This window comes from Arachis stenosperma, chromosome 6, assembly GCF_014773155.1.
Source record: "Arachis stenosperma cultivar V10309 chromosome 6, arast.V10309.gnm1.PFL2, whole genome shotgun sequence".
Classification (NCBI taxonomy): Eukaryota; Viridiplantae; Streptophyta; class Magnoliopsida; order Fabales; family Fabaceae; genus Arachis; species Arachis stenosperma.
Window position 1 is genome coordinate 12991266 of NC_080382.1, and position 23043 is coordinate 13014308.

The following is a 23043-nucleotide window of genomic DNA, read 5'->3' on the forward strand; positions in this document are numbered from 1 at the left end:
CAGTGAGGTTTGTAAGAAAAAGCCATAGAGCGAAAAAAGGCAGAGAGTGCAAAATTAAAAGAAAAAATCATAGATGTCCTTAGAGGTCCTTTGTACATCTGTGTTGTGTTTCATGATTCTGTGGGAATCTCCTTGCAAGTTGGGTTAACACTTAGCAGTTGGAAGCTTGGCAGTGACCAAGTCAAGTTCAGGATTGGGGATTAGATTCTGGACTTGTCCCGGATAGAAAGGGTAGTTCCTAGAGAGAATTGATGTCTGTAATCAAAGATGATTATAGTGAAATTCTATCATTGTTGTGATGGAGACTGTATGTAAGCTGCATTGCACTTAGCAGCTGAACCAGAATATATATTGGTGTGATTTTCTCTCTCTTCTACTCCATTTCTGTTTCTGCTGTATAGGAGACAAAACTGAAAAATATCTTCTGATTGGTCACGAGACAAAATGAAAAAGTCTCTTGACTAGGCACGAGACAAAAACAAGAAATATCTCCTCAAGTGTTTTAAAGAACAGCAAGAGTTCCTAAGCGAAAAAAAGGGCTAAGATTCAACCCCCCTTCTCTTAGTCACTAATAAACCATCAAACAACAATAATAATAATAACACGGTTACTAATCCTAATAATAGTAGTTATAATAATAACAATAATAACATTATTATTATTATTATTATCGAGACTTCAACCTGCTTCTTTGCCAAATGCATGTTAGATTTTGGAGTCTGCATGCAGCTCTGCCATTTTCAGGTGCACTCAAAACGTAATCACTAAAATTTACAGATCCACATTTGTGGATTACACTTCATGCAACAATACATGAAAACAACACCATTTTTACTTTCATTCTTTAAATAATTTCTATAAATTTTAATGTATTTCTTAATCTTTCAAACATTTTATTTTAATCCAAAAAATTTTAACAGATTCAATGTTGTCTCATTTTTTAATTTGATAAAAATAATTAATGAAATGGGTATTGAGGTATTGTAAATGTTAACAATATTTTTAATTAAATTATATTTTTATTTTTTTTAAAGATAATTATTTTTAGACTAAAATAGAACGTTTAAAACGTTAAAAATCAAATTAATATTTAGTCTAAATATTAAAAACTAAAATAGTATTTTACAATAAAAAATATTAAAAATAAAAACATATCAAAAATCAGTCTAGATAAATGCATATTTTTTTAACGAAAATATTCTAGAATGAACATTAAAATTCACCACTAATTAATTATTATGTATATATTTATATCTTTTATAAATTTTTAATAAAATAATCATTCATCTAAATAATCAAAATTTTTTAATCGGAAAAATTAAACATCTTTTGAAACAAAAAATTACCTACCATTATATTTTAATTACAAACCATAAATTAGTTTAAAAATATACTTTTAAATAAATAATACAGATTTTTTGAAAATGTTTTCAAACTAGAATAAAAAGAATCTAAATCCCACGCTTGCTGCGTGTAGGATAAAATAATATACTTTGTGCAATCAAAGAATTTAGGAGTATATAGATGTCATTTCGCTTTTCACTTTCTAGCACACATATTAAGAAGTGAACTAGTTACTACTGCTTAAATATGCTTCCAGTCAGGATCAAATAATTGTATACTTTTATTTCTTCACAAGTCCCTAGAATCAACTATTATTTTTAATCATAAAACTTTAAAAGGTTGATAATATTAAAAATTTTATTTTTTCCCTAAATTTAAATATGAGTTAAATTAATAAAAAGTATAATTATTTATTTTATAAAAAATTTGTGTATGTGACGTATAGTACATATAAAAATTAATAATTAAATTAATTATTAATATAAAATATATATTAAAAATAAATTAAATAATATATTATTTATACATAAATATATAATAATTGACTAATTTTTAGTATGTATATATTAATTTTTGATAAATACATAATCACAATTAAATTAAAAACCTACCACTACCAGAAGAAACTTCAGTACTAGGTTTCCATACATTGTATCTAAATATGGTCTCTACAATGTATCTAAATATGGTCTCTGGGTCTTAGATAATGTAAACAATCAGAGAATTGAGGCACATTGCATTATTGTATTGATGTTCCCTATATATAATCCGACAACGATTGAGGTGAGGACTGATTCGGTAATCGAATTGATTATATTAGATTACTCATTTATTAGTTTGATTAGATTACTCATTTATTAGTTTTTTGATTCTATGGATAAGTTATTGTTACGGTCTGGTTTAAGCGATTCGCAGGTCAACTCGATCCAATGATAATTCGACCCGAACGGTCGGGCACGTACAGCTCACTTAATGATTCGGATACGCGTTTTTGACAATTTTTCGCTACAGCTGTGTGAGGAAGTTTCGAGGAAGGTGGGCCTGTCCTTGCAGGGCCCACCTCTGACACGGTATAAATGGGGAGGGATTTATCCCTCCCCAAGGTACATCACATACTACTTCACCCCTTTTCTCGTCTGCACATTCAACTAACTTAGATGTCGGAGTGTCTTTGCAGGTGACCACCCCCTCCGCATCGAGAGATTGGAACGTCGGCTTCCCCGCTTCATCCTCGCGACCCGATTTCAGGCTACACCCCACTTGTTTGTTCGAGGACCACTCCGATCCGTCCGACCCGTCCGGTACCCGAGAAGGGAGGCAGCCAAATACACGACCATACAGGGACAACTGTTTAAAAAGGACTCAACCAGCCCCTATTGAAGTGCCTACACCCCGAGCAAACGGATTACGTGCTCAGGGAAGTCTATGAAGGGTGCTGCGGCCACCATATCGGGGGGCAAAGCTTTAGCAAGAAAGCTCATCCGAGCTGGATACTACTGGCTATCGAGGATGGAAGATTCCAAAGAATTTGTGAAAAAATGCGCCAAGTGTCAAGAGAACGCCAATTTTCACAGAGCACCGGCTTCCGAGCTAAGCCTACTGACGACCTCCCGACCCTTTGCCCAATGGGGAGTCGACCTCCTTGGACCTTTCCCGATTGGCCCAGGGCAGGTCAAATACCTCATAGTCGCCATCGACTACTACACCAAGTGGATAGAGGCCGAAGCACTGGCCAGCATATTCTCATCCAATTGTAGAAAGTTCATGTGGAGGCAAGTGATAACTCGATTCGGCATCCCAGAAGTCGTCATCTCAGACAATGGGACGCAGTTCACTGACAAGAAGTTCACAGAGTTCCTCAACGGCCTGGGCATAAAACAAAAGTTCTCTTCAGTATAGCACCCCTAAACAAATGGACAAGTCGAGTCTGCAAATAAGGTGATCCTACAAGGCCTCAAAAAGCGGCTAGGTGACAAAAAAGTTCATGGGCCGATGAACTCGCGTCAGTCCTTTGGTCTTACCGTACAACCGAGCAGTCCTCCACGGGAGAAACCCCTTTCCGCCTGTCATACGGAGTGGACGCGATGATACCCGTGGAAATCGGCGAGCCGAGCCCGCGACTACTTCTGAAAGGAGTATAAGAAGCAGTGGAGAAAGACCTGGTGGATGAGGCAAGGGAGATGACCCATTTGACAGAAGTAGCGCTAAAGCAAAGAATGGCCCTGCGCTACAATGCCAAAGTGCTCAAAAGGGAGTTCGAAAAAGATGACCTAGTCTTGCGACGCAACGACATAGGGCTCGCAAATCAAGGAGAAGGAAAGCTAGTGGCAAACTGGGAAGGACCCTATAGGGTCAAAGAGGTGCTCGGCAAAGGCGCCTACAAATTGGAGAAACTCGACGGCAGGGAGATACCGAGAACATGGAACGCAGGTAACTTGAGGAGATTTTATTCTTAGCCCGAACACGCCGGCTAGGCGGTTCGACGAGTTTAATAATTCACTATGGTTAAAAACATTCACCACCGCTGTATCCCTGTTTAACTGCCGATTAATGTTTACTTAACAAATTTGCTCTTTATTTTTGCTCAACTATGCATCCCACGACAACACGTTCCTCATATCGAACGACAAACAGGATAACAACACAGCACCCCGGGACTGATCACCCCGGGATCCAAACAAGTTAAAAGCCATAATAAACGGCCGCGATAATAATAATAAAGCCATGATAAGGCCTTGACAAAGACACTAACGTAATAGTAAACAAACGATCAAGCGACAGGCATACAACAGCAGAACGAAAACAAGGCAACGCAGACATTACTGGGTAAACGAAAAAGCATAATATCCACAAACCGGCCAAAATGGCCAATAGAGTATGACAACAAGGCCAAAACGGCCAAAAGTTCTACAACAATGCCACGAAAAACACAAGGTACAAGAGCTCACTTCCTAGGCATATCGACAATCTTGCCGTCCTTAATCGTCTTGAAAACACCAATTGACGAAGTGTCGAAGTCCGGAGCCACGATCTTCACCTGAGCCTTAAGAGCCTCATCAGTGATGAAGATCACACTCTTTCCTTGCTCTCTAACCTCCTTGTGCTTCTTTCTAAGTCCCTCAGCCTCGTTCTGAGCAGTCTTAGCAGCCGTGATGGCCGTATCCCATTCCTTCTCCAAGGCGACCACTGGACCTTGCGTGGCACTCAGCTGGCTCTCCAGAGTCATCTCCCGCTCGGTCAGACGAGATACGGAGGCGTCGGCAGTCTTCAACTTTTTTTCAACGGACGCAGCCTTCTCCTCGACAGTCTTAAGCTTCCCCTTCGCCTCGGTTAGCTGCTCCTGGAGTGTTTCAACTTGAGCCTTGAATTTATTGTTGGTCGTGGCGGCAGTCTCGAGTTTCCGACGGAGCGATGCCATACCCGACAACTCGAACTCAGCCATCTGAGCTATGGCAGCACCGCGGAGAAGGGTGCGATACATCCACCGTGCCTGCCTCGCAAGGTCGGTACCATGAAAGTGTTCCTCCGTGCCGGGGAGTAATTGGAAATCTATAAACGACCCGGCATCGAAGTTCCTCTCAATTACGGTAAGGACCCCTTCAAGACTAGAATGCGACCTTTGCCTCTTTGGAGTAGGAATGACCCTCAAGTCATCATCCTCAGCCTGTTGAGCAGAAGACGAGTGCCCGGTACCAGCCACTTCCTCGAGAACGGGGGAATCACGCGTCGCATTGACAAGTTTTTCCGACATGACGACGTCACGAGGTGTGGGCGCCGCTTGTTTCTCCTCGTTCCCGGAAGGAACCGGTTGCTCCTCGGCCTTTCTCCCCATCACTTTCCGCCAAGAAAGTCTTGAACAAGTTTTCAAGGCCGGTCACTTCGGCAGACATTCCCACTACAACAACAAATGAACAAGTTAGTCAGTAATCAGCATACCAAAAGCAAAAGAAGCAACCATGCAAAAAATAACGCGACGTGAGTGACTCACGAATATAATCCCGGGCGACCTCCCAGCTACCCATAAGGAGATGGGGATTCACATGATTTCTCCCAAAAATAGCCCACAATACGTCGGTAATTTTTCGGTCCACGGCCGACATCCCCTTGTAAGTCACCTTGATAAAAGCGTTGGACCCTGCCCCGAAACTCCAATACGTTGGGATGAGGCGTTCTCCCTCCAACGACAACCAAAAAGGGTGACGACCCTTAACCGGTCGAACCTTAAAATACTTGTCCTTGAACCCATGGTAAGAGTCCTCGAACAAGCCAAATATCCTCCGTCCCTGGGCAGATCGGAAGGACATAAACCCATTCATCGCCTTTCCCTCCTTGGAAGGGTTCGTAAGGTTAAAGAAATAAAAGAAGACTTCGACGGACACCGGCAGCTCCAAATACTCACATACCATCTCAAAACAGCGGATTGAAGCCCAACTGTTCGGATGCAGCTACAACGGTACCACAGAGATCCGATTGAAAAGCCCCATTTGGAAGGCGGAGAAGGGGATACGAACCCCCACTTGGGTGAACATAGCTTTGTAAAAACAAATCCAGTTGGCAACCCGGGGGAATGGAAGTTGAGCTCGTATAACCGCTCATGAGGAGCAGGAACGTTAACATCATAGTTGGCCTCCTCGTCAGTGCCCCCGCACAGGTACTCGGCCTGACGGAACTCGGTAAGCTCCTCCTCACCCATCTGGTTCGGGGAGTCCCTGAGGTCGAAAACCACCCAAGCGTACGGGTCATAACTCGCGTCGGAGGTAGAAGCCCGGGCGACGACACGAGGCATACCTACAGTGGGGGTACCACTCGGTTAGTTTATGAGGTCGGGAGCTCGAAAAAACCCAGAAACTACACTTAACCTACTCTAAAACCCAAACTAAGCATGCCTAAAGATAAACCCTGACAAAAACCTACCCTGGAATGGTAACCCCCCTAATACACCTACTCGACACTAAAGAAGATCAAGCAAACAACATGCATGTGATAAGAAGAAATAGCAAAAGCAAAACAAACGCAAGGCATAAAATAGAAAAGCAAGTGTTTACCTGGATTAATTTTAAAGTATCAAGGAAGGAAGAAGAGAAGCAGATGCACAAGAAAACAGGAGCAGCTCTCTGGGAAATCTGGGAATGAAGAAGATGGAGATGATCAAATGAAGAGGATGAAGATAATCGAACATTAGAAATAGGAACGAATACAAAACGGTTTTAAAACTGCTCCTCAAAGGAGCACGAAAAGGCCAATGGCAAATCGGTCTTTGCGCACTGAGTTTTCAACCCATTATGAGCATTTAATGCTCTGCATGAAGAACGAGGCAACGAACGATCATCCCAGCAACGAACGGACACGCACACGAGAAGCATGTCCCCTCCACAGACGGCTGACCTGGCGACAACGCATGAGATAGGAGGTAATACGCCACCAACAGCCCACGCGACTATTGCTGGCGCGTTGGGGCACTGTTACGGCCTGGTCTAGGCCATTCGCGGGTCAACCTGACCCAATGATAACCCAACCCGAACGGTCGGGCACGTACAGCTCACTCAGTGACCCGGACACGCGTCCTTGACAGCTCTCCGCTACAGTTGTGTGAGTAAGCTTCGAGGAAGGTGTGCCTGTCCTTGCGGGGCCCACCTCTGACACGGTATAAATGGGGAGGGATTTACATTTCCCCCAAGGTACGTCACATACTACTTCACCCCTTTTCTCGCCTGCACACTCGACTGACTTAGGCGTCGGAGTGTCTTTGCAGGTGACACCGCCTTCCGCATCGAGAGCTCGGAACGTCGGCTTTCCCGCTTCATCCTCGCGACCCGATTTCAGGCTACACCCCACTTGTTCGTTCGAGGACCACTCCGATTCGTCTGACCCGTCCAATACCCGAGATACCGAACAGTTATTGATTACATTAGTTGACTTAGTTTCGAATAAAATAAAAATATAAAATAATAAAAAATTTAAAATTAAAATTTAAAATATATATATCCTTTTTAATATTTAAGAATAATTAAATCTCAAATTTTAAAAATAACAAATATAAAAATAGATATAAATTTTTAATAAAATGTATATTTTTATTAATAATAGTACATAATTAAAAATATAATTAATTCAAAAAATAAAAAATACAAAATTAAAATTAAATCAGATAACTATAAAATTATTTAATTCAAAATTTATTATATAATTATTTTTTGTCATACATAACTAATATTAATTTTAATTTAATTAAATTATATATAAATTATAATATAATATGAATTTTTATATAATATATATATTTTATATGAATAAATATATAAAAAATGTTCTTTTTAAGTTAAAAATAAAATTTAAATTCATAATTTTTAAATAAATATAAAAAATTATACCATTTAAATTATAACTCGTTATCTTTTAAGTTACAACAGGTTTCAAAATATAATGTTATAAACACCTTATATATTAAAATGACAAATGGTTCAGTGATAAAAAGGCATGCTAAAGTTTTGCCATCTTCCATGTGCAAGGTTCCAACCGTTGCTGGCCATTCGATTTCCCTATTTATTTACTGTTTTCAGCTCGTATACAATTATTTGAGAAATTAATTTGGTAGCTACTTTCAATTCAATCTAAAGTAATAAGACATGTCTCCAGATTTCAACTATTAAATTAACTTATTAATTGTTGAATTCGCGTGTCACTATCTAGATTATAGAGTAATTAAGGTACGGCAACCACGTGAAAACTATCTAGATTATAGAGCAATGTATGACAATAAGGTGTATATTATGATGTTTATTATGATGTTTATTATTATAGTGAGTACAGTGGTTAAGTAATTTTGATAATACTTAAAAAATATTATGAAAATTAAAATAAATCATAAATATGATTGTAATAAGGTGTATATTATGATGTTTATTATTATAGTGAGTACAGTGGTTAAGTAATTTTGATAAAACTTAAAAAATATTATGAAAATTAAAATAATATTTTTTTATGATTTGACCATCTTTTTAATTTAAAAAATATAGATAAATTTAAAAAGTATTATCAAAAAATAAAAATGTGTAACTTTAGTTTTAGGGTAAATCACTTTATTAAACCAAGAAACAATCAATATTACGCTATTCTCCCAAAATCAGAATCGATACGTGAATCACCTAAACCATCGTTTTTATATAAATCGAAACAGAAAGGCTAGATTTACATTCCTTCATAAATCGAAACAACTTTGGTCGAATTATACGTATTTCTAGTAAATCTAATGGAGCTGTTTCGATTATATATATATATATATATATATATATATATATATACCAGGTTTCCTAGTAAATCTATTGGTGCTATTTCGATTTATATGCAATAGTACCGCACTAAATCTAACTATGCTGTTTCAATGTATGTACGTAGAGTATCATGATGTAATTCGAATGGAACTGATTAGATTTAATAGGAGGACAATCTCTATAAATATGGAATCAAGGTCAATTTTGAATGAGAGTAAACCACAATGGCTAATGAGGAGAGCTTTGTAGTATTAATGCACTATAGAGGGTCGATTAAAAGAAAAACACGGTCAGGAATTAAGTTCACTGGTAAAGATCCCCTTAGTCTTTTTTTGAAACCTTCAACTAGTTTCAATGAGTTCTTGAATTCTATAATCCAGAAGCTGCGATTGCAAGGCGTGAAACGGGTTGAGAAATTGTTTTATAGAATCCCAATCTCAGTTTTGCAGGACGACGTGAAGTACGATTCGTTCGTAATAGGGAGTAACGAAGATTTGGAAGTTTTATTACATTGTCGCCAGCAGTTTCTCGAGGTGAGAACCCCTCAGTTGTTGGCCAAGCTTGTCGATGTGGTTTCCAGCTCAGACGGTTCGAACTGGAATCCCCAAGCCGTTGCAATGGCCGCCTATTCTACGTCGAGGCCAAGTGGTGCCTCGTCATCGATGCCTGTGATTGCGCCTTGATAAACCCCGTTTTGACGGTTTATCTTGTATTAATTTTAGGAGATTTTAACACCTTTTACCCACATTTATTCAATAAAATAGCATAGTTTTGTGATTGTCTCCTTATTTGTGCTTAGATGTGAAAACATGCTTTTAGACCTTTAATTTGATGGTTTTTATTCACCTTTGATTCCACTAGATGCCTTGATATGTTTGTTAGTGATTTCAGATTGAAAAGACTAGGAATGGATCAAAGGAGTGAAGAGGAAAGCATGCAAAGTGGAGAAATCATGAAAAGTTAAAGAAGTTGAACTCGCCCATGGACGCGCGCGCGCACCTGGCGCTTGCGTGCACCTTGCGAATCACCCCATGGACGCGTACGCGGGCTGTGCGCGTACGCGTCGATGCTGGTTTATGATTTTTTTTTTTTAATGAAAACGTGATCAACGAATTCTCAAGGGTTGTGGGGCCCAATCCCAACCAACTTTGGTGCCTAAACTGCTATTTAAAGCCAAGGATTGAAGAGCAAAGGGATTGTATTCATTTTTACACATTAGGATTAGTTAGAAGTAGTTTCTAGAGAGAGAAGCTCTCTCTTCTCTCTAGAATTAGGATTAGGATTAGGTTTAGTTCTTAGATCTAGGTTTTAATTCATGCATTCTTCTACTTCTACTCTTCAATTTCTTGTAGTTACATTCATTCTTCTTCTATTCTTTTGTTGTAATTTCCTTTATGTTGTTCTTGTATTTTGTTGTAGATCTAGTATTGTTCCTTCTACTCTCTTTCAATTCAATAAAGGTAATTCATAATAAGTGTGTTTCTTTTAATTGTTGTTGTTAATTCCTTTCAATAATTGCTGTTAGATTTCATTCTTGTTGTCAATTTCATTTGCCTTTCTTTTGTGCCTTCCAAGTGTTTGATGAAATGATTGGTTGGATTTTAGTGTAGGTTTTGTTCCTCTTGGCCTAGGTAGAGTAATTAGTGACTCTTGAGTTATCTAATTCCTTTGTTGATTGATAATTAGAAGTTGCTAATTGATTTGAATGTCTCTAAAACTAGTCTTTTCTTTAGGAGTTGATTAGGACTTGAGGAATCAAATTGATTCATCCACTTGACTTCCCTCCATGGTTAGAGGTTAACTAAGTGGGAGTAATGGACAATTTGTTGTCACAATTGAGGAGGATAACTAGGATAGGACTTCTAGTACTCATATCTTGCCAAGAGCTTTGTTAGTTGTTAGTTTATTTTTTTTTGCCATTTATATTTCTTGTCTAAAATCTTAAAAACCCCAAAATAACTCACAACCAATAACAAGACACTTTATTGTAATTCCTAGGGAGAACGACCCGAGGTTCCAATACTTCAGTTTATAAATTTAGGGGTTTGTTTTAGTGACAAACAACTTTTTGTATGAAAGGATTATTGATTGGTTTAGGAACTATACTTGCAACGAGAATTCATTTGTGAAATTCTATACCGTCAAAAATCCAATCATCACGCCTGAGGCAATGTTGGTTGCATTTCCATCCTTCGCAGCGGATCTTAACTGTACTGGTGATGGAGAAGTAGGTATTGTTGATACATCACCGGTTTCATTACATGGTTTTGCACCGAATGGTGTAGACGATGTATTGCAGGATGATGATGATTGATGAGGATGATGATGTGAAGCTGGACTTGATTGCCGATGAGAGTGGTGAAGATATAGTAGGGAGCAATCCAGTTGGGGGTGCTGGATGTAAGACCCAAAACTTTCGAAAAATATTACTATGAGTTAATTTTAATTTATATATTCATTAAAAAAATTATTTTTAGAAATTATTTTATTAAAAGTAATTAAATCAAGTTTTGATAATTAAATTGAAAATTTTGCTTAACCTTATAATTATTGAATAATTTTATATATTTAAATTATACAACTTAACAGTTGTAAAAGAATAAGAATTTCATACGATCTAGTTGAATAATTGAGATTTTGGAATTAAATACTCTAATTTTTATAAATAGAAAATAAATTATATTATTTCTAATTTTAAAATTAGAATATTTGATTAAAAGATGATTAGTAAATTGATAATTAAATAGTATTTTTTAAAGTAATTTTAAAAGAGCAAATTAGATTTCAATTTTTTATAATATACTTTAATTTTATTAAAATTGACCAAACCCCAATTTACCCAAAATTCTTAATTTCACTTTTTTCCCAAATTAAACCCTAATTCCCAAATTAATCGCCAAAAGAAGAGGGAGAAGAAAAGGGGACGGAGCTGCCGTCGCCGTCGAGTCACTGAGAGAGAGGCCCTGGAAGGAGAGAGAGAAGCCACCTCGCGTCTTGCTATCGCCCTCATCTCGAATCGCCATCGTCGCCATCGCGGGGGAAGACCGGAGCTTCTGGTAGCCGCCGTTGAAGCAGAGTCGCAGAGAGAAAGAGCCCGCGGATGAGAGAGCGAGCGTCACATCAGCCACTCTCATCGACGTCCATACATCGCCACTGCTGCTCCTGTCCGCAACGCCAGCTTTCACCACCGTCGCATCTCTCTTCACTGCCGCCAACGAGAACGTGCGCGAAGAGCAGACGCGCAGAAGGAGGAAGACGGGGGGAGAAGAAGGTGGCGCTGCTTGCGTTGTTGTGCCCAATTGTTGTCCGCGGAGACGCCGCTATCGTTCAGACTGTCGGAGACCGTTGTCGAGCTCCTCGCCGCTGGGAGTTACCATGGGAGCGTCACCGGAGCTGCGGCTGCCCCACCGCCATCTCTGCTGTCGGAAACCACCGCTTCTCTGAATCCTCTATTGGTAATCTCTAACCCTGCCTCAGCTTCTCTATTCGTTAAGTTCTCCATTCCCATGAGAGTTATTGCTGAGGCTGTTTGTGATAGGGGCCGCCGTTCTTAACACCGCTGATGAAGCCCATCGGAGTTGCTCGAAGGTTATTGCCACTCTATTTGGTTCTGTTGGAAGCTGCGCTGTTGCAGGTGTGGTTGCCGAAAATTGCTGCCAGAACCCATGTCTTCTTGGTATTCTCTAGACCCTGTTCTGGTTTTCCCTCATTGTCAGTCAAAATCCTGGTTACTATAAGAGTTGTTGCCGAGGTTTTTTATCCCAGAAATTGTTTCTCGTGAGTTGCTCTGTTGTATGTCACCGTTGAAACCACCATTCCAATGCTGCCGCCTTTACTCTAAGCAGTTTGTTGTAGCAAGTATTGTTGTCGTTGCGGCTGCTTAGTTTAGTCGCTCCTCTTTAGTACGGTAAGCTACTCCTTATTTCAATTTCGAACTCTGTCAGTCGTTATTCCATTATATGTTAAGATTCTGCAACATTAATATTTTAGGATCGAGATCCGATTGCTGTACATTGGTGAATTTGAGTTACTGCTGTGGGTGCGGATACCGTGGAGCTACGGTTGCGGCTGTTACCAATGTCGGGCCGAGAGGAAAAGGGTTCAGGTGACGTGTTTGGTTTATAGTCTCAGCAAATTGAGGTAGGAGTTTTTTTTAATTTATTTTATATTACAGAGTTGTTATAAATAGATATTGATGCAAAAATATATTTCTATGATTATGTTTGTCTTGTAGATGAGGTTGTTTGATTGCTTGAGTGATGCACGATTGTTGATAGGAAATGGGTTTGAAAAGTTATTTACTTGGTTATTATGAAAAGTGGTTTTTCTTGGTTTTGGAGTTAAAGCGGTTTGATTTTGAGTTTGTCTGATTTTATAAATGAATTAATATTTGAGTTGGTTTGATTTTAAAAAAGAGTTTTGATTATTGGAATTGATTCGATTTGAAAATAATTTGATATTGAAACTAGTTGAATTTTGGAAAATGATTGAGATTTGGAAATGGTTGAGAAAATGTTTGAGGAATGTTTGGATGGGACCCGAAAAGGATGGCAGTGTCCGAGTTTTAGAGGAGATGCTGCCGAAATTTTATAAAATTGGAAGTTTCGTTTGAAGTAATTATCTGAAAAGATTTGGTTTTAAACATTATATGTTTTTTATTGATTTGTTTATCGAAGAAAGAATTATGTTTTGGGTTAAGATTGTTGATGAACAGAATGGGAAGAAGGATGATAAGGACTGATTTGAAATATGATTTTCAAATGAATTTGGAAATGCGATATGGATTGATGAATGATAATGATATTGAGAATGACTTAGATGTTGATGAATGTTGAATGAATTATTGGTGCGCGAAATTGTGAACAATACCTTTCACAACTCTCATAATCCCTGGTCATGAACTCCAAAAACTTGGTAGCTCAATACCATGGCATTACACAACTTCGCACAACTAACCAGCAAGTGCACTGGGTCGTCCAAGTAATACCTTACGTGAGTAAGGGTCGATCCCACGGAGATTGTTAGCATTGAAGCAAGCTATGGTCATCTTGTAAATCTTAGTCAGGCAAACTCAAATATATATGATGATGAACGAAAATAATATAAAAGATAAAGATAGTGATACTTATGTATATCATTGGTGTAAGAGCTTCAGACAAGTGTATGAAGATGCCTTCCCTTCCGTCACTCTGCTTTCCTACTGCCTTCATCCAATCCTTCTTACTCCTTTCCATGGCAAGCTCGTGTAGGGTTTCACTGTTGTCAGCAGCTACCTCCCATCCTCTCAGTGAAAGCGATTGCATATGCTCTGGTCACAGCATAGCGGAATTCATCCGTCGGTTCTCAATCAGGCGCGGAATAGAATCCAGTGATTCTTTTGCATCTGTCACTAACGCCCCGCCCTCAGGGTTTGAAGCACGTCACAGTCATTCAGTCATTGAATCCTACTCAGAATACCACAGACAAGGTTAGACCTTCCGGATTCTCTTGAATGCTGCCATCAAGTCCTGCCTATACCACGAAGACTCTGATCTCACGGAATGGTTGGCTCGTTTTTCAGGCGAGCACTCGGTTGTCAGGCGATCAACCATGCATCGTGCAATCAGGAATCCAAGAGATATTCACTAAGCCTCAGATGCTTGTAGAACAAGAATGGTTGTCAGTCACCTTGTTCATGAGTGAGAATGGTGATGGGCGTCAATCATCACCTTCATCATGTTGAAGAACAAGTGATATCTTGGATAAAGAACAAGTGGAATTGAATGGAAGAACAATAGTAATTGCATTAATACTCGAGGTACAGCAGAGCTCCACACCTTAATCTATGGTGTGTAGAAACTCCACCGTTGAAAATACATAAGAACAGGGTCTAGGCATGGCCGAATGGCCAGCCTCCCAAAGGTCTAAGATAGCATAAAACAGAGATAGCTACCAAAGTCCTAGATGTCTCTATACAATAGTAAAAGGTCCTACTTATAGAAAACTAGTACATAGATGAGTAAATGACATAAAAATCCACTTCCGGGCCCACTTGGTGTGTGCTTGGGCTGAGCAATGAAGCAATTTCGTGTAGAGACTCTCCTTGGAGTTAAACGCCAGCTTTAGTGCCAGTTTGGGCGTTTAACTCCCAATTAGGTGCCAGTTCCGGCGTTTAACGCTGGAATTTCTTGAGGTGACTTTGAACGCCGGTTTGGGCCATCAAATCTTGGGCAAAGTATGGACTATTATATATTGCTGGAAAGCCCAGGATGTCTACTTTCCAACGCCGTTGAGAGCGCGCCAATTGGGCTTCTGTAGCTCCAGAAAATCCACTTCGAGTGCAGGGAGGTCAGAATCCAACAGCATCTGCAGTCCTTTTGAGTCTCTGAATCAGATTTTTGCTCAGGTCCCTCAATTTCAGCCAGAAAATACCTGAAATCACAGAAAAACACACAAACTCATAGTAAAGTCCAGAAAAGTGAATTTTAATTAAAAACTAATAAAAATATACTAAAAACTAACTAGATCATACTAAAAATATACTAAAAACAATGCCAAAAAGTATACAAATTATCCGCTCATCACAACACCAAACTTAAATGGTTGCTTGTCCCCAAGCAACTGAAAATCAAATAAGATAAAAAAGAAGAGAATATGCAATGAACTCCAAAAATATCTATGAAGATTAGTATTAATTAGATGAGCGGGGCTTTTATCTTTTTGTCTCTGAATAGTTTTGGCATCTCACTCTATCCCTTGTAATTCAGAATGATTGGCTTCTTTAGGAACTCAGAATCCAGATAGTGTTATTGATTCTCCTAGTTAAGTATGATGATTCTTGAACACAGCTACTTATTGAGTCTTGGCTGTGGCCCAAAGCACTTTGTCTTCCAGTATTACCACCGGATACATACATGCCACAGACACATAATTGGGTGAACCTTTTCAGATTGTGACTCAGCTTTGCTAAAGTCCCCAATTAGAGGTGTCCAGGGTTCTTAAGCACACTCTTATTTGCCTTGGATCACAACTTTATTTCTTTTCTTTTTCTTTCTTTTTTTTTTCTTTTTTGGTTTTTTTTTTTCGCTTGCTTTCTTTCTCTTTTTTTTTTTTTTGTATTCACTGCTTTTTCTTGCTTCAAGAATCATTTTTATGATTTTTCAGATCCTCAGTAACATGTCTCCTTTTTCATTATTCTTTCAAGAGCCAACATTCATGAACCACAAGTTCAAAAGACATATGCACTGTTCAAGCATACATTCAGAGAACAAAAGTGTTGCCACCACATCAAAATAATTAAACTATTATAAAATTCAGAATTCATGCAATTCTTTCTTTTTCAATTAAGCACATTTTTATTTAAGAGAGGTGATGGATTCATAGGACATTCATAACTTTAAGGCATAGACACTAAGACACTAATGATCATAAGACACAAACATGGATAAACGTAAAGCATAAAAATCGAAAAACAGAAGAATAAAGAACAAGGAAATCAAGGAACGGGTCCACCTTAGTGATGGCGGCTCTTTCTTGCTCTTGAAGATCCTATGGAGTGCTTGAGCTCCTCAATGTCTCTTCCTTGTCTTTGTTGCTCCTCCCTCATGATTCTTTGATCTTCTCTAATTTCATGGAGGAGAATGGAGTGTTCTTGATGCTCCACCCTTAGTTGTCCCATGTTGGAACTCAACTCTCCTAGGGAGGTGTTTAGTTGCTCCCAGTAATTTTGTGGAGGAAAGTGCATCCCTTGAGGAATCTCAGGGATCTCATGGTGAGAGGGGTCTCTTGTGTACTCCATCCTTTTCTTGGTGATGGGCTTGTCCTCATCAATGGGGGTATCTCCTTCTATGTCAACTCCAACTAAATAACAGAGGTGACAGATGAGATGAGGAAAGGCTAACCTTGCCAAAGTGGAGGTCTTGTCCGCCACCTTGTAGAGTTCTTGAGCTATAACCTCATGAACTTCCACTTCTTCTCCAATCATGATGCTATGAATCATGATGGCCCGGTCTATGGTAACTTCGGACCGGTTGCTAGTGGGAATGATTGAGCGTTGTATGAACTCTAACCATCCTCTAGCCACGGGCTTGAGGTCATGCCTTCTCAATTGGACCGGCTTTCCTCTTGAATCTTGCCTCCATTGTGCGCCCTCTTCACATATGGTTGTGAGGACTTGGTCCAACTTTTGATCAAAGTTGACCCTTCTAGTGTAAGGATGCTCATCTCCTTGCATCATAGGCAAGTTGAACGCCACCCTCACACTCTCCGGACTAAAATCCAAGTATTTCCCCCGAACCATAGTGAGATAATTCTTTGGATTCGGGTTCACACTTTGGTCATGGTTCTTTGTGATCCATGCATTGGCATAGAACTCTTGAACCATCAAGATTCCGACTTGTTGAATGGGGTTGGTGAGTACTTCCCAACCTCTTCTTCGGATCTCATGGCGGATCTCCGGATATTCACCCTTTTTGAGTGAAAAGGGGACCTCGGGGATCACCTTCTTCAAGGCCACAACTTCATAGAAGTGGGCTTGATGCACCCTTGAGAGGAATCTATCCATCTCCCATGACTCGGAGGTGGAAGCTTTTGCCTTCCCTTTCCTCTTTTTAGAGGTTTCTCCGGCCTTGGATGCCATAATGGTTATGAAAAAGCAACGCTTTTACCACACCAAACTTAAAATGTTTGCTCGTCCTCGAGCAAAAGAGAAAGAAGAGAGTAGAAGAAGAAAAAATGAGGAAGAGGGGGAAGATGGTGTGTTCGGCCAAGAAGGGAAAGAAGGGGTGTTTAGGTTGTGTGAAAATGAAGGGTTGAAGAAGGGTATATATAGGAGAGAGGGGGGTAATGGTTCGGCCATGGAGGGTGGGTTTGGGAGGGAAAGTGGTTTGAATTTGAAGGGTGAGGTTGGTGGGGATTTATGAAGGATGGATGTGAGTGGTGAAGAGAAAGATGGGATTTGATAGGTGAAGGGTTTTTGGGGAAGAGGTATTGAGGTGATTGGTGAATGGGGGAAGAAGAGAGAGATTGATGGTGGGATCCTGTGGGGTCCACAGATCCTGTGGTGTCAAGGAAAAGTCATCCCTGCACCAAATATTGCTCAAAATCACGTTTTGAGCTATTTCTGGCGTTAAACGCCGGGCTGGTGCCCATTCCTGGCGTTTAACGCCAGGTTGTTGCCCTTTACTGGCGTTTAACGCCAGTCTGGTGCCCCTTTCTGGCGTTAAACGCCCAGAATGGTGCCAGACTGGGCGTTAAACGCCCAACAGCTAGCATTATTGGCGTTTGAACGCCAGCTTCTTCTCCTCCAGGGTGTGCTGTTTTTCTTCCTGTTTTTCATTTTGTTTTTGCTTTTTTTTCATTGTTTTTGTGACTTCTTATGATCATCAACCTACAAAAAAGATAAAATAACAAAAGAAAATAGTTAACTATAAAACATTGGGTTGCCTCCCAACAAGCGCTTCTTTAATGTCATTAGCTTGACAGAGGACTCTCATGGAGCCTCAGAGATACTCAGAACCGTGTTGGAACCTCCCAACACCAAACTTAGAGTTTGAATGTGGGGGTTCAACACCAAACTTAGAGTTTGGTTGTGGCCTCCCAACACCAAACTTAGAGTTTGACTGTGGGGGCTCTGCTTGGCTCTGTTTTGAGAGAAGCTCTTCATGCTTCCTCTCCATGATGATAGAGGGATGTCCTTGGGCCTTAAACACCAAGGATTCTTCATTCACTTGAATGATCAACTCTCCTCTATCAACATCAATCACAGCCTTTGCTGTGGCTAGGAAGGGTCTGCCAAGGATGATGGATTCATCCATGCACTTCCCAGTCTCTAGGACTATGAAATCAGTAGGGATGTAATGGTCTTCAATCTTCACCAAAACATTCTCTACAAGTCCATGAGCTTGTTTTCTTGAATTGTCTGCCATCTCTAATGAGATTCTTGCAGCTTGCACCTCAAAGATCCCTAATTTCTCCATTACAGAGAGGGGCATGAGGTTTACACTTGACCCTAAGTCACACAAGGCCTTCTTGAAGGTCATGGTGCCTCTGGTACAAGGTATAGAAAACTTCCCAGGATCTTGCCTCTTTTGAGGCAGTTTCTGCCTAGACAAGTCATCCAGTTCTTTGGTGAGCAAGGGGGGTTCATCCTCCCAAGTCTCATTTCCAAATAACTTGTCATTTAACTTCATGATTGCTCCAAGGTATTTAGCAACTTGCTCTTCAGTGACATACTCATCCTCTTCAGATGAAGAATACTCATCAGAGCTCATGAATGGCAGAAGTAAGTCCAATGGAATCTCTATGGTCTCATTTTGAGCCTCAGATTCCCATTGTTCCTCATTGAGGAACTCAGAGGGGATTGGTACACGCCCACTGAGGTCTTCCTCAGTGGCGTCCTCCTCCTCTCTTTCCTCTCCATATTCGGCCATGTCTATGGCTTTGCACTCTCCTTTTGGATTTTCTTCTGTATTACTTGGGAGAGTGCTAGGAGGGAGTTCAGTAACTTTCTTGCTCAGCTGACCCACTTGTCCTTCCAAATTTCTGATGGAGGACCTTGTTTCATTCATGAAACTTTGAGTGGTCTTTATTAGATCAGAAACCATTGTTGCTAAGTCAGAAGTATTCTGCTTAGAACTCTCTGTCTGTTGCTGAGAAGATGATGGAAAAGGCTTGCCATTGCTAAACCTGTTTCTTCCACCATTATTGTTATTGAAACCTTGTTGAGGTCTCTCTTGATTCTTCCATGAGAAATTGGGGTGATTTCTCCATGAAGAATTGTAGGTGTTTCCATAGGGTTCTCCTAGGTAATTCACCTCTTCCATTGAAGGGTTCTCAGGATCATAGGCTTCTTCCTCAGATGAAGCTTCCTTAGTACTGCTTGGTGCATTTTGCATTCCAGACAGACTTTGAGAAATCAAATTGACTTGTTGAGTCAATATCTTGTTCTGAGCCAATATGGCATTCAGAGTGTCAATCTCAAGAACTCCTTTCTTCTGATTAGTCCCATTGTTCACAGGATTCCTTTCAGAGGTGTACATGAATTGGTTATTTGCAACCATTTCAATCAATTCTTGAGCTTCTGCAGGCGTCTTCTTCAGATGAAGAGATCCTCCAGCAGAGCTATCCAAAGACATCTTGGATAGTTCAGAGAGACCATCATAGAAAATACCTATGATGCTCCATTCAGAAAGCATGTCAGAAGGACATCTTCTGATTAATTGTTTGTATCTTTCCCAAGCTTCATAGAGGGATTCTCCATCCTTCTGTCTGAAGGTTTGGACTTCCACTCTAAGCTTACTCCATCTTTGTGGTGGAAAGAACTTTGCCAAGAAGGCATTGACTAGCTTTTCCCAAGAGTCCAGGCTTTCTTTAGGTTGAGAATCCAACCATATTCTAGCTCTGTCTCTTACAGCAAAAGGGAATAGCATCAGTCTATAGACCTCAGGGTTAACCCCATTAGTCTTGACTGTGTCACAGATTTGCAAGAATTCAGCTAAGAACTGATGAGGATCTTCCATTGGAAGTCCATGGAACTTGCAATTCTGTTGCATTAGAGAAACTAATTGAGGCTTAAGCTCAAAGTTGTTTGCTCCAATGACAGGGATAGAGATGCTTCTCCCATAGAAATCAGGAGTAGGTGCAGTAAAGTCACCCAGCACCTTCCTTGCATTGTTGGCATTGTTGTTGTTTTCGGCTGCCATGTGTTCTTCTTCCTTGAAGAATTCGGTCAGGTCCTCTAAAGAGAGTTGTGCTTTGGCTTCTCTTAGCTTTCTCTTCAGGGTCCTCTCAGGTTCAGGATCAGCTTCAACAAGAATGCCTTTGTCTCTGCTCCTGCTCATATGAAAGAGAAGAGAACAAGAAAATGTGGAATCCTCTATGTCACAGTATAGAGATTCCTTGAAATGTCAGAGGAAAAGAGAAATAGAAAGAAGAAGGAGAAGAAGAATTCGAACTTTAATTAGATAAGGTTCGAATTGTGCATTTAGAAGGAGTAGTACTCCATAAATAGAAGGATGTGAGAAGGAGGGAAGTGGATTTTCGAAAATTCAATTAAAAGATTTTGAAAACATTTTGAAAATTTGATTGATAATTTTCGAAAATTAAAAGTGAAAAAGAAATCAAGTGATTTTTGAAAAAGATTTTGAAATTAGAAGTCAAAAAGATTTGATTGAAAACTATTTTGAAAAAGATGAGGTTAAAAAGATTTGATTGAAAAGTTATGGTTTTAAAAAGATGTGATTGAGAAGATATGATTTGAAAACAATTTAAAAGATATGATTTGAAAACAATTTGAAAAGATATGATTTTAAAAATTAATGACTTGCCTAACAAGAAAAGATATGATTCAAACATAAAACCTTCCTCAACAGAAAAGGCAAAAAATGTTCAATCAAATCATTAATTGTTAGTAAGTATCTTTGAAAAAGGAAAGAAATTGATTTTGAAAACATTTGATTGAGAAGATATGATTTGAAAAAGATTTGATTTTGAAAAACTTTGAAAACTTGAAAAAAAATTGATTTTGAAAACAAAATCTTCCCCCTAGCACCATCCTGGCGTTAAACGCCCAGAATGGTATCCATTCTGGCGTTTAACGCCCAAAATGCTACCTCTTTGGGCGTTAAACGCCCAACCAGGTGCCCTGGCTGGCGTTTAAACGCCAGTCTGCCTTCTTCACTGGGCATTTTTGAATGCTCAGCTTTTTCTGTATAATTCCTCCGCAGTATGTTCTGAATCTTCAATTCTTTGTATCATTGACTTGAAAAGACACAAATTAAAAATATTTTTGGATTTTTAATAATCAAAATGCAACAAGAATCAAATAACAATGCATGCAAGACACCAAACTTAGCAGTTTGTGTACTACTGACACTATATGAGACACATAAACACTCAAGCCAAAAGAATTCAAAGATCAAAACAAAGAAATATATGCATGGATTCGAAGAATATAACAAAAACATGCATTTGACACCAAACTTAAGATGAGACTCTAGACTCAAACAAGAAACATCAAATAATGTTTTTGGTTTTTTATGCTTTTGTAAATTTTTTTGTATTTTTCGAAAATTAAGTGGAAAAAGATATCAAAATTCTTAATGAGAATTCCAGGAATCAGTGCAATGCTAGTCTAAGACTCCGGTCCAGGAATTAGACATGGCTTCACAGCCAGCCAAGCTTTCAAAGAAAGCTTCGGTCCAAATCACTAGACATGACCAAAGGTCAGCCAAGCCTTAGCAGATCACTGCTCCAAAAGCAAAATTGATGAAAATCAACAAGCTCTTGTGGTGATAAGTTGAAACCTCGGTCCAATCAGATTAGACATGGCTTCTCAGCCAGCCAGATTTCAACAAATCATCATGAAACTCTAGAATTCATCTTCAAGAATTTCGAAAAAAATAAATACCTAATCTAAGCAACAAGATGAACCGTCAGTTGTCCAAACTAGAACAATCCCAGGCATTGTTACCAAAAGCTTGCTCAAAACTTGAACAATCCCCGGCAACGGCGCCAAAAACTTGGTGCGCGAAATTGTGAACAATACTTTTCACAACTCTCATAATCCCTGGTCATGAACTCCAAAAACTTGGTAGCTCAATACCATGGCATTACATAACTTCGCACAACTAACCAGCAAGTGCACTGGGTCGTCCAAGTAATACCTTACGTGAGTAAGGGTCGATCCCACGGAGATTGTTAGCATTGAAGCAAGCTATGGTCATCTTGTAAATCTTAGTCAGGCAAACTCAAATATATATGATGATGAACGAAAATAATATAAAAGATAAAGATAGTGATACTTATGTATATCATTGGTGTAAGAGCTTCAGACAAGTGTATGAAGATGCCTTCCCTTCCGTCACTCTGCTTTCCTACTGCCTTCATCCAATCCTTCTTACTCCTTTCCATGGCAAGCTCGTGTAGGGTTTCACTGTTGTCAGCAGCTACCTCCCATCCTCTCAGTGAAAGCGATTGCATATGCTCTGGTCACAGCATAGCGGAATTCATCTGTCGGTTCTCAATCAGGCGCGGAATAGAATCCAGTGATTCTTTTGCGTCTGTCACTAACGCCCCACCCTCAGGGTTTGAAGCACGTCACAGTCATTCAGTCATTGAATCCTACTCAGAATACCACAGACAAGGTTAGACCTTCCGGATTCTCTTGAATGCTGCCATCAAGTCCTGCCTATACCACGAAGACTCTGATCTCACGGAATGGTTGGCTCGTTTGTCAGGCGAGCACTCGGTTGTCAGGCGATCAACCATGCATCGTGCAATCAGGAATCCAAGAGATATTCACTAAGCCTCAGATGCTTGTAGAACAAGAATGGTTGTCAGTCACCTTGTTCATGAGTGAGAATGGTGATGGGCGTCAATCATCACCTTCATCATGTTGAAGAACAAGTGATATCTTGGATAAAGAACAAGTGGAATTGAATGGAAGAAC

At 39.6% G+C, this 23043-nt stretch overlaps 1 non-coding gene across 1 annotated transcript; it reads left to right on the forward strand.

The window, feature by feature from the left end:
- Positions 1-19783: 19783 nt before the first annotated feature.
- On the forward strand, positions 19784-19891 carry LOC130937582 (small nucleolar RNA R71). The gene has a single exon (XR_009068795.1). It is a non-coding gene; the product is annotated as a small nucleolar RNA R71 (small nucleolar RNA).
- Positions 19892-23043: the final 3152 nt, after the last annotated feature.